A 14,179-nucleotide genomic window follows, 5' to 3' on the forward strand; every position below is an offset into this window, starting at 1 on the left:
GGGGGGAAGACAGGTGGTGGTGATGGTGGAGGGCACTTGAGGGGAAGAGCACTGGGTGTTGTATGGAAAACAATTTGACAATAAAATATAATGGAAAAAAAATAAAATAAGCTAAATTAAGCTTTATGGTATGACTAAGCTGATTCTGTCATCTCAGGGAATTTTTAAAGGTTAATCTCCCTTTGTTTGTTTTTTGTTTGTTTGTTTTGTTTTTTAATTTTTAAAAAAACATATAATTGCTGTATTTCACCTAATATTTCAGTATTCATAAAACCGAGTTACCCCCAACATAGGATGTTTCATATGATCATTATTTTTTGATCATTTATTGTTTTTTTTCCCATTAAAAGTCTTGAAAAGAATATGGAACACTTCACCACTTTGCATGTCATCTTTGTGCAGGGGCCATGCTAATCTTCTCTGTATTGTTCCAATTTTAGCATATGTGCTGCGAAAGTGTGCACTGGACACTTTTTTATTTTACCATATATTCTGGATACAAGTCCTTTAAGAGATATATGTTTTGTAATTATTTTTTTCTCAGTCTGTGGATTGCCTTTTCACCCTCTTAATGGTATCTGTTGAGATCATAGGCTGACTCTTGCTTATTGTGGAATATTTCATTATACATTTTGTAATTTTTAGGTGCTCATCTTTGGCAGAGCTTCATTTATTGTGTGAATTTTGTGTGATCTAGGTTGAGATTGTCCTCTCTGGAGAGGTTTAGTATTTAATGCTCTTGTGAAATGCCTCAATATAGGACCAGTTTATTGACTTAATGTTTGGCTTTAAGGTCCTCAAAATATATAGTTAGGGCAAATATGATCCCCAAGCCCAGCTGAGGGGGGGTTTATACTTGTAAATTCTTGAGGGAGACTTCGTTTTCATGCAGAGCGAAACAGATATACTTTCTTGTTATTTATCTGTAATGGTGAAACAACTCTGGTTCATTCTTCAATTAAAGGTCCCAGTTTTTCCCGGGCGTCCTGTTTCATTTCCTGTTCATGTGTCTCTTAACACCAGGTCCTTGATTACCAAGGTAAGCAATCTCCTCCACTCTACCATTGATAGTATCGATTCATGTTCATCCTACAGTTTTAGCTCTTTTATTTTTAGTCCCAGGACTTAAAAATAAAAAAGGAGTTCCTGGACTTTTACTTTCACAGGAGCTCAAATGTACACTTAAAAATAATGTTCATGGGAGGAGCTTGAGAAGATGGCAGGATAGGAGGACCCTAAGCTCACCCTGGCCCACATTTACAACTAGAAATGACTCACATCTGTGTAACTGAACTGGAGAGCAACCCAAAGACTGGTAAAACAAATCTACAACTAAATGTAGAGAAGAAACTGCATCTGAGAGGTTAGGAAGGGCAGAAATGGTGGTCAGGAGCTGCCCTCAGGAAGGAAGGAGCTACCACATGGAGAGAGGAAAGAAGCGGTCTCTCATACCAGGGAACCCAAACTAGGAAAATGAATCCTGATAACAGCTGGCATTGAAAACCAGAGAGGCTAAATTCTGTGAGTTTGTATAACCAGCAGGACTTGGAGCCTGGAGCTTTAAAAGTCAGCTGACTCAGCACTGGGCAAGGCAGGAGGTGATAGCTGGGTCCCCACCCTCAAAGAGAGAGCAGCCTACAGAGAGGCAACATGGAAGGATAGTTTGCACAATGCCTAGGGTAAATGGGAGGAAATATGTTTATACTGATTTCGGGGTGTGTTGGGGGATTTCTCTGGGAACAAACAAGCTGGCGGGTGCCATTTTCCTCCCTGGACCCCAGTATCAACACAGAGCCCACCTGTGGGAGGCTGTGCTACACAAACACTTGCTACCTAACCTGCTAAGAGTGTGCCTGACCCATGTGTTCTCCTGAGGACTTGCCCCCACTCCAAGATTGCTGGCCACTGCCCTGACCTAAGTGCAAATTTTAATGTGAGTGCACCCTGCCCATCCACACATGCATAGATGTTCTGTGCCCCTGGCCACTGCCATGCACCACACCTTGGGCCACCAAGGAGATCTGGCCTACAACTGTTGACTCAGTGCAAATTTTGCTAACACCACCACCTCTCCCTGGAACTTGTGGTGCCTCAGAGCTGGATTCTTGGTTTCTTACTTATACTCTACAACAGGCAGAGAGTCAGAGCAGATATCTGAACTGAAAGTAAAAGCAACTCAGACACAACTGTAGGATGCAAGCAATACACATAGGAGATTCCCCTGCAGTGTCAGGTTCTGGCGAATAGGGGACACTGCACTATGGGGCCCTACAGGACCTGTTCTACATAAGGCTACTACTTTCAAGAGCAAAAGATGTAGCTGACTTGCCTAACATCTAGAAACAGACACAAAGAGGTAGACAAAATGAGAAGACAGAGGAATATCTCCCAAATGAAAGTACAGGACAAAATCACAACAGGGGATCTAAGCAAAATAGAACTATATAATATGCCTGATAAATAACTTAAAGTGATGATCATAGAGATACTCACTGGACTTCTGAAAAGGGTGGGACATCACTGAGACTCTTGACAAAGAGACAGAAAAAAATAACATATCAGAGATGAAGAATTCAATAAATGAAACTAAAAATACACTAGATGGAATAAATAGTAGGCTACAGGAAGTGGAAGAATATATAGGTGACCTGAAGGATAGAATAATGGAAATCAAACAAGCTGGACAGGTGAGGGACAAACAGATACTGCGTAATGAGAATAGATTTATTAGAGAATTCAGTGACTGCATCAAGCATAATAACATTTGCATTATAGGGATCCCAGGAGAAGAGGAATGGGGGTAGAAGATGTATTTCAAGAAATAATAACTGAAAACTTCCTGAATCTGAGGGGGGAAACAGAGATCCAAATTCAGGGGACACAAAAATCCTCCACCAAATTCAACCCAAAGAGGTTCACACAAAAAATAGTGACAAAGAAGTTTAAAGGTTGCAAGAGAAAAGAAGACAATTATATACAAAGGAAATCCTATGAGATTATCAGCTGATTTTTTAGCAGAAACTTTGCAGGCTAGAAGGGAATGGCATAATAAATTCAAAGTGCTGAAAAGGAAAAATTTGCAACCAAAAGAAGCACAACATAAAAGGATGTAAAACATATGAAATATCTGAAACATGGAGATGAGAGGAGTAAAGAATAAGTTCAAAATTAAGTGACTATCAGTTTAATATAGACTGCTATATGCAGAAGATGTTATATATAAACCATATAATAACCATAAATCAAAAAGTGGTAATAGGTATGCAAAAAAATAAAGAGTAAGGAATCACAAGTATTTCCCAAAAGAAAGTCAACTAATCATGAGGAAAGAGAACAAGAGAAGAAAGGAACAGAGAGGAACTACAAAAACAACCATAAAACAAGTAAAAAAAAAAAATGCCAACAAACACGCTCATATCAAGAATTACTTTGAATGTAAATGAACTAAATGTTCCAACCAAAAGACATAGAGTGATAGAATGGATAAGAAAATAAGACTATGCTGCTTATAAGTGACTGGTTTCAGACTTAAAGACAACTGCAGGTTGAAAGTGGAATGGATTATATGGAAACCGATTTGACAATAAACTATTATAAATTTAAAAAAATAAAAACAAAAAGTAACAGAAAAAAAAAAGAAAGTGGGATGAGAAATATTTGTCATGCAAATGGAAGTGAAGAGAAAGCCAGAGTAGCAATACTTAGATTGTAAAAATAGACCTTAAAAGGCTGTAACAAGAGACAAAGAAGGACACTATATATATAATCATATATATATAATCATAACTGGTATAATACAATAAGAAGATATAACAATTATAAATATGTATATACTCAACATGTGGGCATGCAAGAATATAAATCAGTAAATACCAAACATAAAGGAACTAATCGATAATAATATAATAATAGTAGGGGAATTTAACACCCATTTACATCAATGGACAGATTATCTAAACAAGGAAACAGTGGCTTTGAATGACACATTGGATCAGATGGATCCAACAGATATATTCAGAACATTCCATTCTAAAACAGCTGAATATACATTGTTTTGAAGTGAACATGAAACATTCTCCAGAATAGATCACATATTAGGCCACAAATCAACTCTAATCAAATTCAAAAATACTGAAGTCATACCATACATCTTCTCTGACCACAATGCTATGGAACTAGAAATCAACCACGAGAAAAAACTAAAGCACATGAACACATGGAGGCTAAATAACATGTTCCTAAACAATGAATGGGTCAACCAAGCAATCAAAGGTGAAATGAAGTAAAACATGGAGACAAATGAAAACGTTACATGAAAATGAAAACACAATGGTCCAAAATTTTGGGGATGCAGCAAATGCTGTTCTAAGAGGGAAGTTTATAGCAACAGGTAACTTCAAGAAGCAAGAAATATCCCAAATAAACAATTTAATCTAACAGAACCAGCAAAAGAATAAAAAACAAACCCCAAAACTAGTAGAAGGAAAGAAATAATAAAGATTAGAGCAGAAATAAGCAACATAGAAACAAACAAACAAAAACAACGACAACAAAAGAGAACAGATCAATGAAACCAGGAGTTGGTTCTTTGAAAAGATCAACAAAATCAATAAACCTTTAGCCAGACTCATAAAAAAAGAGGACTCAAAAAAAATAAAATCAGAAATGAAAGAGGAGAAATAATAACTGGCACCACAGAAATACAAAAGATTGTAAGAGAATATTATGAAATATTATATGCCAAAAAATTGGACAACCTAGAAGAAATGGATAAATTTCTAGAAATGTCTAACCTCACAAAATGGAATCAGGAAGAAGTAGAAAATTTGAGCAGTCTGACTGCCAGCAAAGAAATTGAATCAGTAATCAGAAAACTCCCAGCAAGCCAAAGTCCAGGGCCAGCTGGCTTGACAGGTGAATTTTACCAAACATTCAGAGAGTATGTACCTATTCTTCTCAAACTATTCCAAAAGATAGAAGAGGAATGAAAGCTTCCTAATTTGTTCTATGAAGCCAAAATTACACTGACCCCCAAATCAGATAAAAACACAACAAAAAAAGAGAAGGCCAATATCTCTGAATAACATAGATGAACTGGACCCAACAATACATTAAAAAAATCATTCACCATGATCAAGGGGGATTTATTCATGGGATGCAAAGTTGGTTCAATATTTGCAAGTCAACCAATGTGATATATCACATCAATTAAAAAAGGGATTAAAAACCATTTCAACAGATGCAGAAAAATCATTTGACAAGGTACAACACCCATTCATGATAGGAAGCCTTAACAAAGTCGGATTAGAGGGAACATATCTCAACAAAATAAAGGTTATATATGAAAACCCACAGCTATCATCATTCTCAGTGGTGAAAAGCTGAGAGCGTTTCCCCTAAGATCAGGAACAAGACCACAATGCCATGGAACTAGAAATCAACCACAAGAAAAAAACTGTAAAGCACAGATGATGTCCACTCTCACCACTATTATTTAACATAGTACTGGAAATCCCAGCCCCAGAAATCAGACAAGAAGGAATAAAAGGCATCTACATTGTTAAGGGAGAAGTAAAAACTTTCACTCTTTGCAGCCAACATGATACTCAGTTTCCTTCCTTGAGTACCTAGAAAACCCTAAAGACTCCACCAAAAAACCTACTAGAACTGATAAATGAATTCAGTAAGGTTGCAGGAGACAAAACCAACATACAAAGAGGAGTTAAGATGTGGAAAAGTAGGGAGACTGGGATTTCCTTTGTCCCTCAAATACAGTTGTATTGAGGTCAGAACATTTGGAATACCCAGGAAATCATTCTGCGGAGTGACAGAAAGATCTCCACAGGAGCAGGGAGACATCTTCGTGGGACAGAGGTACATGTGTGTGATTTGGGGGTGATAAAATAATGTAGGCACAGAAGGGAGGGAATCCCTTCTGTGGAGAGACAAAAGGGAAAAGAAGAGGTGGATTGTAGTACTGAATTAGTACAAGAGGAAGATGTCTCTGGACCATGGACTGAGGAACAAGAAATACAGAGTACCAGTTTCTACTTTATAAACAGCTTCAGGAGCTTCAGCTTGGAGTTTTCAAGTATGTGATTTTTGTGCTGGCCATGGGTGTGCACCTGGCATCAGGGGGACAGGGAGTGGAACCAGCCCTTGGGCGTAGTAGTGATCTCAGGGGCACACTGGGAGAGAACAATTTCCTTCCTTGAGTACTGTGGAAAAGTTATTGCATACCCAAGGACAAAAGACCCTGCAGGTGCCAGCCAAAGGCCCTTTATCAATAGGGCTGAGTGGCCCTATATCAGAACAGAATCTGCGTGGTGCAGGGCCACTTAAGACCCTGGGTTTTGAGGGGCGCCTGGGTGGCCCAGTCAGGTAGGCCTCTGACTTTGGCTCAGGTCATGATCTCACCTTCGTGGGGTCGAGCCCTGCATAGGGCTCTGTGCTGACAGCTCAGAGCCTGGAGCCTGCTTCTGATTCTGGTCTTCTTCTCTCTCTGCCCCTCCTCGCTCATCCTCTGTCTCTCTCTCTGTCTCAAAAATTAATAAAAAGCATTAAAAACTTAAAAAAAGAGTTTTGAATCCCAATCTAGTGCCTAGGAGGTGTGGAAGAACTGTGGAGCAGGGCAATCTGACTGCCCACACTGTTCTGTGAGGGTTGCCCGAACAGCATGGTTTGAAGAAGCAAGACCCCAAAGAGCCAAAACAATCTTGAAAAAAAGAACAAAACTGGAGATACCACGATTCCAGACTTCAAGTTATATTACAAAGCTGTACTAATCAAAACAGTATGATGCCTGCACAAAAATAGGCATATAGATCAAAGGAATAGAATAGAAAGCCCAGAAATAAACCCATGTTTATATGGTCAATTAATCGTTGACAAAGGAGGAAGGAATATGCAATGGAAAAAGCTTCTTCAACAAATGGTGTTGGGAGAACTGGATGGCTACATGCAAAAGAAGGAAACTACTTACTGGCTTACATCATATACAAAGATAAATTCAAAATGGATTAAGGACCTAAATGTAAGACCTGAAACTATAACAATCCTAGAAGAAAGCACAAGCAATAATTTCTCTGGCATCAGCCATAGCAACATTTTTCTAGATATGTCTCTTAAGGCAAGAGAAATAAAAGCAAAAATAAACTGTTGGGACTAGATCAAAACAAAAACTTTTTCACAGCAAAGCAAACAATCAACAACAACAACAACAACAAAACCCCCACAATGTACTGAATGGGGGAAGATATTTGCAAATGATATATTCAATAAAGGGTTAGTATCCAAGATGTATAAAGAAATGCTACCACTCAACACCCAAAAGCAAATAATCCAATTATAAAATGGGAAGAAGACATGAAAAGACATTTCTCCATAGAAGACATACAGATGGCCAACAAATATATGAAGAGATGCTCAACGTCACTCATCATCAGGGAAATGCAAATCAAAACCACAGTGAGATATCACCTTGTCAGCTGGCTAACATCAAAAACATTGAGAAACAATAAGTGTTGGAGAGGATGTGGAGAAATAGGAACCCTCATGCACTGTTGGTGGGAGTACAAACTGGTAGAGCCTGTAGAAGATGGTATGGGGGTTCCTCAAAAAGTTAAAAATGGAACTACCTACCCTACAATCCAGTAATGGCATTACTGGATATTTACCAAAAAAGTACAAAAATACCAATTCAAAAGGATACATTTACCCTTACGTATTGCAGCATTATTTACAATAGCCCAGTATGGAAGCAATCCAAATGTCTATTCATAGATGAATGGACAAAGATGTGGTATATATATATATATATATATATATATATATATATATACACATATATATATATATTATACTATATATATAGTATGTGTGTGTATATATATATAATTGTATATACTCATATATAGACTGAATTCTATTCCATTATATATATAAATATACACATATATACATATATTCCAATTATATTCCGTTATATATACATATATGTATGTATGTATATATGTAATGAAATATAATGCAAAAAGCAATTCAGTCATTAAAAAGAATAAAATCTTGAGGTGCCTGGGTGACTCTATTGGTTAAGTGTCTGACTTCAGCTCAGGTCATGATCTCCCAGTTAGTGGGTTTGAGCTCCACATCAGGCTCTGTGCTGACAGCTCAGCCTGCTTCGGATTCTGTGTCTCCCTCTCTCTCTTCCCCTTGCCCACTCACACACTCTCTCTCTCTCTCTTTCCCTCCCTCCTTCCCTCCCTCTCAAAGATAAACATTAAAAAATATTTTAAAAGATGTTGCGTGCGTAGGCGCTCAAAAGCAAGGATGTGAGGATAAGGGAATGAGAAAAAGAAGAGAATTAAAGTATGAGGACAGGGGGAACAACATGAGTGGTGCCCATATTGCCACTTTATTTCTCACATGCAAGCAGTTTTATACATAACACAGACGGCCACAGCTGTGAAAAGACTTTTTTCTTCTAGATAATGTTTTCTCTGTTCTCACTGTTATCATTGTACCATATTCCCTGGAAACATTACTATCTTAATGATTGCCAAAGCTTGAAAGACATTTGTGCAATTAACATTTTAACTCAAGAAGCGTGAAGGACATTTGTACAATTAACATCTTAACTCAAGAGATTTAACCTCTGAGGAACTGGGACAGCTGCAAGGGTTGTAAGGGCATGAGAGTTTTTGCTCAATCACACTCTCCCTACTGGCTCCTTGCTGCTGCTTCCCACAAAAAGAATAACATTTTGCCATGCAACAACATGGATGCTCCTAGAGTATAATCCTACATGAAATAAGCCAGTCAGAGAATGACAAATACCATATGATTTCACTCATATGTGGAATTTAAGAAATAAAACAAACAAGCAATGGGGGGAAAAAAAGTAAAGAGAGACAAACCAAGAAACAGACTCTTCACTATAGAGAACCAACTCATGATTACCAGAGGGGAGGCCAGTGGGGGGATGAGTGAAATAGATGATGGGGATTAAAGAGTACACTTACCATGATAATCATGGAATAATGTATAGAAGTCTGGCTAGGGGGTTATCAATTTTGTTTATTGTTTCAAAAACCAGCTCTTAGTTTCATTGATCTGTTCTACTGGTTTTTTTGTTTTGTTTTGTTTTTGATTCTATATTGTTTACTTCTACTTTATTATTTCTCTTCTCCTGGCTTTGGGGTTACTTTGCTGTTCTGCCTCTAGTTCCTTTAGGTGCACTGTTAGATTTTGTATTTGGGATTTTTCTTGTTTTTGAGGTAGGCCTGGATTGTAATGTATTTTCCTCTCTGGATTGCCTTTGCTGCATCCCAAAGAGTTTGGAGTATTGTGTTTTCATTTTTATTTATTTCCATATATTTTTAAATTTCTTCTTTAACTGGCTAATTAACCCATTTATTCTTTAGTAGGATGTTCTTTAACCTCATGCATTTGGAGGTTTTCCAAATATTTTTTCTCTGGTTGATTTCAAGCTTTATAGCATTGTGATATGAAAATGTGCATGGTATGATCTCAATTCTTTTATATTTATTGAGGGCTGTTTTATGATTCAGTATGTGATCTATCTTGGAGAATGTTCCATATGCACTTGAGAAGAATGTATATTCTGCTTCTTTAAGATGAAAAGATCTGAATATATCTGTCATGTCCATCTGATCCAGCAAATCATTCAGGGCCATTTTTTTCTTTATTGATTTTCTGCCTAGAGGATCTGTCCATTGCTGTAAGTGGAGCAATTGCCACATTGTTGCCAATAAGATTGCTTAGGTTTGTGATTAATTGTTTTATATATTTGGGTATTTCTGAATTGGGTCCATAAACATTTATAATTGTTAGCTCTTCTTGACGGATAGAGCCCATAATTATGATTTAATGCCCTTCTTCAACTCTTATTACAGTATTTAGGTTAAAATCTAATTTGTCTGATATAAGTATGGGTATTTCAGTTTTCTTTTGGCTTCCAGTAGCATGATAGATGATTTTCCGTCCCCTCACTTTCAGTCTGAGGTGTCCTCAGATCTAAAATGAGTCTCTTGTAGATAGCAAATAGATGGATCTTATTTTTTTTAAATCCATTTTGATACCCTATGTCTTTTGGTAGGAGCATTTAGCCCATTTACATTCAGTGTTATTACTGAAAGGTTTGGATTTAGACTCATTGTATTATCTGTAGGTTTCATGCTTATAGTGATGTCTCTGGTCCATTGTGGTCTTTGCAACATTCCACTCACAGAGTGTCCCTTAAGATCTCTTATAGGGCCGATTTAGTGGTGATGAACTCCTTCAGTTTTTGTTTGTCTGGGAAAATCTTTTATCTGTCTTTCTATTCTGAATGACAGCTTTGCCAGATAAAGGATTCTTGGCTGTATATTTTTCCTATTCAGCACATTGACTATATCCTGCCACTCTCTTCTGGCCTGCCAAATTTCAGTAGATAGGTCTGCTACTACCCTTATGTGTCTACCTGTGTATGTTAAGGCCTGTTTGTCCCTAATTCTCTCTTTATCTTCGTATTTTGCAAGTTTCACTGTGGTATGTCATGCAGAAGATCAATTCAAGTTACATCTGAAGGGAGATCTCTGTGCCTCCTGGATTTCAATGCCTGTTTCCTTTCCCAGATTGGGGGAAGTTCTCAGCTATGATTTGTTCAAGTACATTTTCTGCCTTCTCTCTCTCTTTTCTTCTGAAACTCCTATGATACAGATATTTCATTCAGTCACTTAATTCTCTAATTCTCTCCTCTTGGTCTAGAATTTTTTTAATCTCTGTTTTTCTGTTTCATCTTTTCTCATAATTTTATCTTCTATTTCACTATTCTCGCCTCTGACTCTTCAGTCCTTGTTGTCCCTACCTCTAGTTTATTTTGCACCTCATTTACAGCATTTTTAAATTCATCATATCTATTTTTTAGTCCCTTGATCTCTGCAGCAATAGATTCTCTGTTCTCTTCTAGACTTTTTTCAAGCCCAGTGATTAATCCTATGACTATTATCCTAATTTTTGTTCAGTTATATTGTTTATGTCTGTTTTGATCAATTCTTTAGTGGCCATTTCTTCCTGGAATTTCTCTTGAAGAGAATTCTTCCATTTCATCATTTTGGCTAGTTTTCTGTCCCTTATGTGTTTTGAAACTTGTTACATGTCCTGCACATGTGGGCGCTACTATTAGGGAAAGGTCATACACTGTTTAGGGCTGGGCCCTTCAGGAGATATTTTTTGGAGTGTGTTGCCTGCTCTCTGTTGTGACTTTGGTTGCTTTATCTCCCTATCTGTAGTGATGTTTTGGACCCTCCACCAGGTGTGCTTTGCTTTGTTTGTTGAAGTAGCCCTGGAAAGAAAACAACCTCCCCCCCAAAACCAAAAACACAACCTGCAACAAAACAATGGGGCGGCGAAAAATGAAAGAAAAGAAAATTGGCTAGGCAGAGAAACAATATGGCTTAATATAGAGAGAGGAAAATAAAGAAGGAGACATAAAATAGGTAAAGAGAATAGATTAAACTATTAAACTGTTAAACCAGAATAACCAGACTAAAGGAGGGAAGAAATAAGAAAGAGAAAAGAGAAAAGGAAGGATGAATATATATGTGTGTGTGTGTGTGTGTGTGTGTGTGTGTGTGTGTATTTCTCCTTCTTATTTCATATGTATATAATAAGAATTGTCCAAGTATTAAATCAGAAAATGCAAAATGCTGGGTGCCTTGGAACTGGGTGCAGCACTGGTCTGGAAGAGGGGCTGTCTGATTGGTCAGTATCAAACCCCAGTGGATACTCAGTTGTCAGGCACAGAGGGTTATGGTTTGGTATAGGCGGGTCCCACTTCCACTGTGGGCCCACTCTCCCTTCCCTGGAGCCCCACGGTGTTGGTGACAGGGAGAGAAAGGGAAGCACCCAGTCTTTCCTCCACAGACCAGGTGTCTCAAACCACTCTGTTCTTCACAGTGTCCTCACTTCTCTCCTTAAGATTCTGCTTATTCCCTTGGTTGGCAGAGGGGAGGTGAATAGGGAGATGTGTGAAACAGGTGAAGGGGATTAAGAGGTACAAATTTTCAGTTATAAAGTAAATAAGTCATGGATATGGAAAGTACAGCATAAGGAATATAGTAAATAATATTGTAATAATACTGTATGGTGACAGATGTTGACTACACATATTGTAGTGAGCACTGAGTAATGTATAGAATTGTCAAATCATTATGTTATACACCTGAAACTAATATAACATTGTATGTTAAATATACTTCAATAACAAAAATAAAATAAAAGTAGTTTTCAAAACTTTTTGGTAACTTGAAACCTTAAAGTTATATTAATTTAAGTCAAATGACAGCTATTTAATATTTAGATCATTTCCAAATAAAATAAAATATCAAAACAATAATTGCCATTAAAAAAAGATTCTGCTTTAATCCTTGAGGATTTTGGTAACATTTGGTTTTGCTTAATTTTACCCACATCCTCATTTTCTCAAATATTGGCATTATGAGAGTTCTAATGGCATCTGGAACATCAAATAGCTCTTAAAAGTAAAACTGTGATGGATTGAGTGTGAATGAATCAAACAGGGATTAAATTTCCCTTGAAATACATATGGATTTAATAACCATAAGGGAAGTTCTTTATAACTAAAAATTTTTTTTTAATTTTTTATTTATTTTTGATACAGAGAGAGACAGAGCATGAGAGGGGGAGGGGCAGAGAGAGAAGGAGACACAGAACCAGAAGCAGGTTCCAGGCTCTGAGCTAGCTGTTAGCACAGAGCCTGATGCAGGGCTGGAACCCACGAATGTGAGATCTGACCTGAGCTGAAGTTGGAGGCTTAACCAACTGAGCCACCCAGGCGCCCCTAATTAAAAAATGTTTTGGAGAATGTTTGACATTTTAGAGAAATGCAAAGTGTTGCTAGATTGTACTATTTCAACTTATAGATTTCTTCTGAAACACTGATATCACAGTCATAGATGAAATAGTCCTAATCAGAATATGAAAAATTCTAGCAATTCCTGGCATATAGTAAGGATTTAAGAAATTTTAGCTTAATCTCTATTTTCTAAGTATTTTAACACCCCTAAACTTAATTTGATGGAAGAAACTTCTTTCACACCTGACCTTAATTAGGAGTTCAGAGTCTAGTAGAGGAGCCAAATTGCAAACAAGTGAAAGCAATAGAGTGTCTATTGTATGGTGCAGAGAAAAGGGCATACTATCTGTACATGCTACCTAAAGCAATCTAGAAATGCAATGCAGGTGATGCTGATGAGTCCCAAGATAAGAGTTGTTTGCCTGCTGAACTATTATTATAGGCAGAGGCACAATGTGCATAAAGACTTGTAGTAGGAAAAGAGCTTAGAATGTTTAAGAAACTGAAATTAATTTGAGATGCCAAAATATAATCTAGGGGAGGGGCACAATGAGAGACAGGGCTATAGGAACAGTTAGAGGTTTGACTAAAGTGGAGTTGGGATCCAAGGATCTTGGGTTTTGTACTGAAAGATCAACTTTTTTATTTTTATCATAGCAGCTCTATATTCACATCATAAAAAATATTTTTTAATATCACATTTTCAAAGCATAATTTACATACAGTAAAATGCACCCATTTCAAGTGTACAGCCTGGTGACTTGACAAATGTATACATCTCCGTAACTACCACGACTCAAATCTATAAAATTTTATCATTACCTCAAAGAGTTCCTCTGTGCCCCCTTTTCAGTCAATCCTACACTCACACCCCTAGGCAATCACTCTAGATTTCTGTCATTATTAATTAGGTATGTCTTTTCTAAACTTTTAATTACATAGAATTATATAGAATAGAATAGTATATACTCATATCTGGCTCCTTTTGTTCAGCTTAATGTTTTTGAGGTTCACCCATGTTGTTGTGTATGACAGTAGTTCATCCTTTTTTACTGCTGAGATTTCACTAGATTTATATCTCACAATTTGCATATCTAGTCACTCATTGGTAGACATTTCAGTATTTTCCAGTTTCTGGCTGTTATGAAGCTGCTATAAACATTGGTGTACAGGTCTTTGTCAGCACTCTAACATGTGTTGTAGCTCATAAATTTGTCTGGGAAGACTCTACCCCCACCCCACTAGCCAAAGCATCTGTGTGTGTTGCCAGGAGTGGAGGGAGGGCAGCATGGAGAATTTTTC

The 14,179-nt window shown here is 37.3% G+C and overlaps 1 non-coding gene across 1 annotated transcript; it reads right to left on the minus strand.

Moving 5' to 3' along the window:
• Nucleotides 1-357: 357 nt before the first annotated feature.
• Nucleotides 358-464, minus strand: LOC115275539. The gene has a single exon (XR_003901610.1). It is a non-coding gene; the product is annotated as a U6 spliceosomal RNA (small nuclear RNA).
• Between the last annotated feature and the right edge of the window lie 13,715 nt (nt 465-14,179).

Source organism: Suricata suricatta, chromosome 12 (genome assembly GCF_006229205.1).
Source record: "Suricata suricatta isolate VVHF042 chromosome 12, meerkat_22Aug2017_6uvM2_HiC, whole genome shotgun sequence".
Taxonomy (NCBI): Eukaryota; Metazoa; Chordata; class Mammalia; order Carnivora; family Herpestidae; genus Suricata; species Suricata suricatta.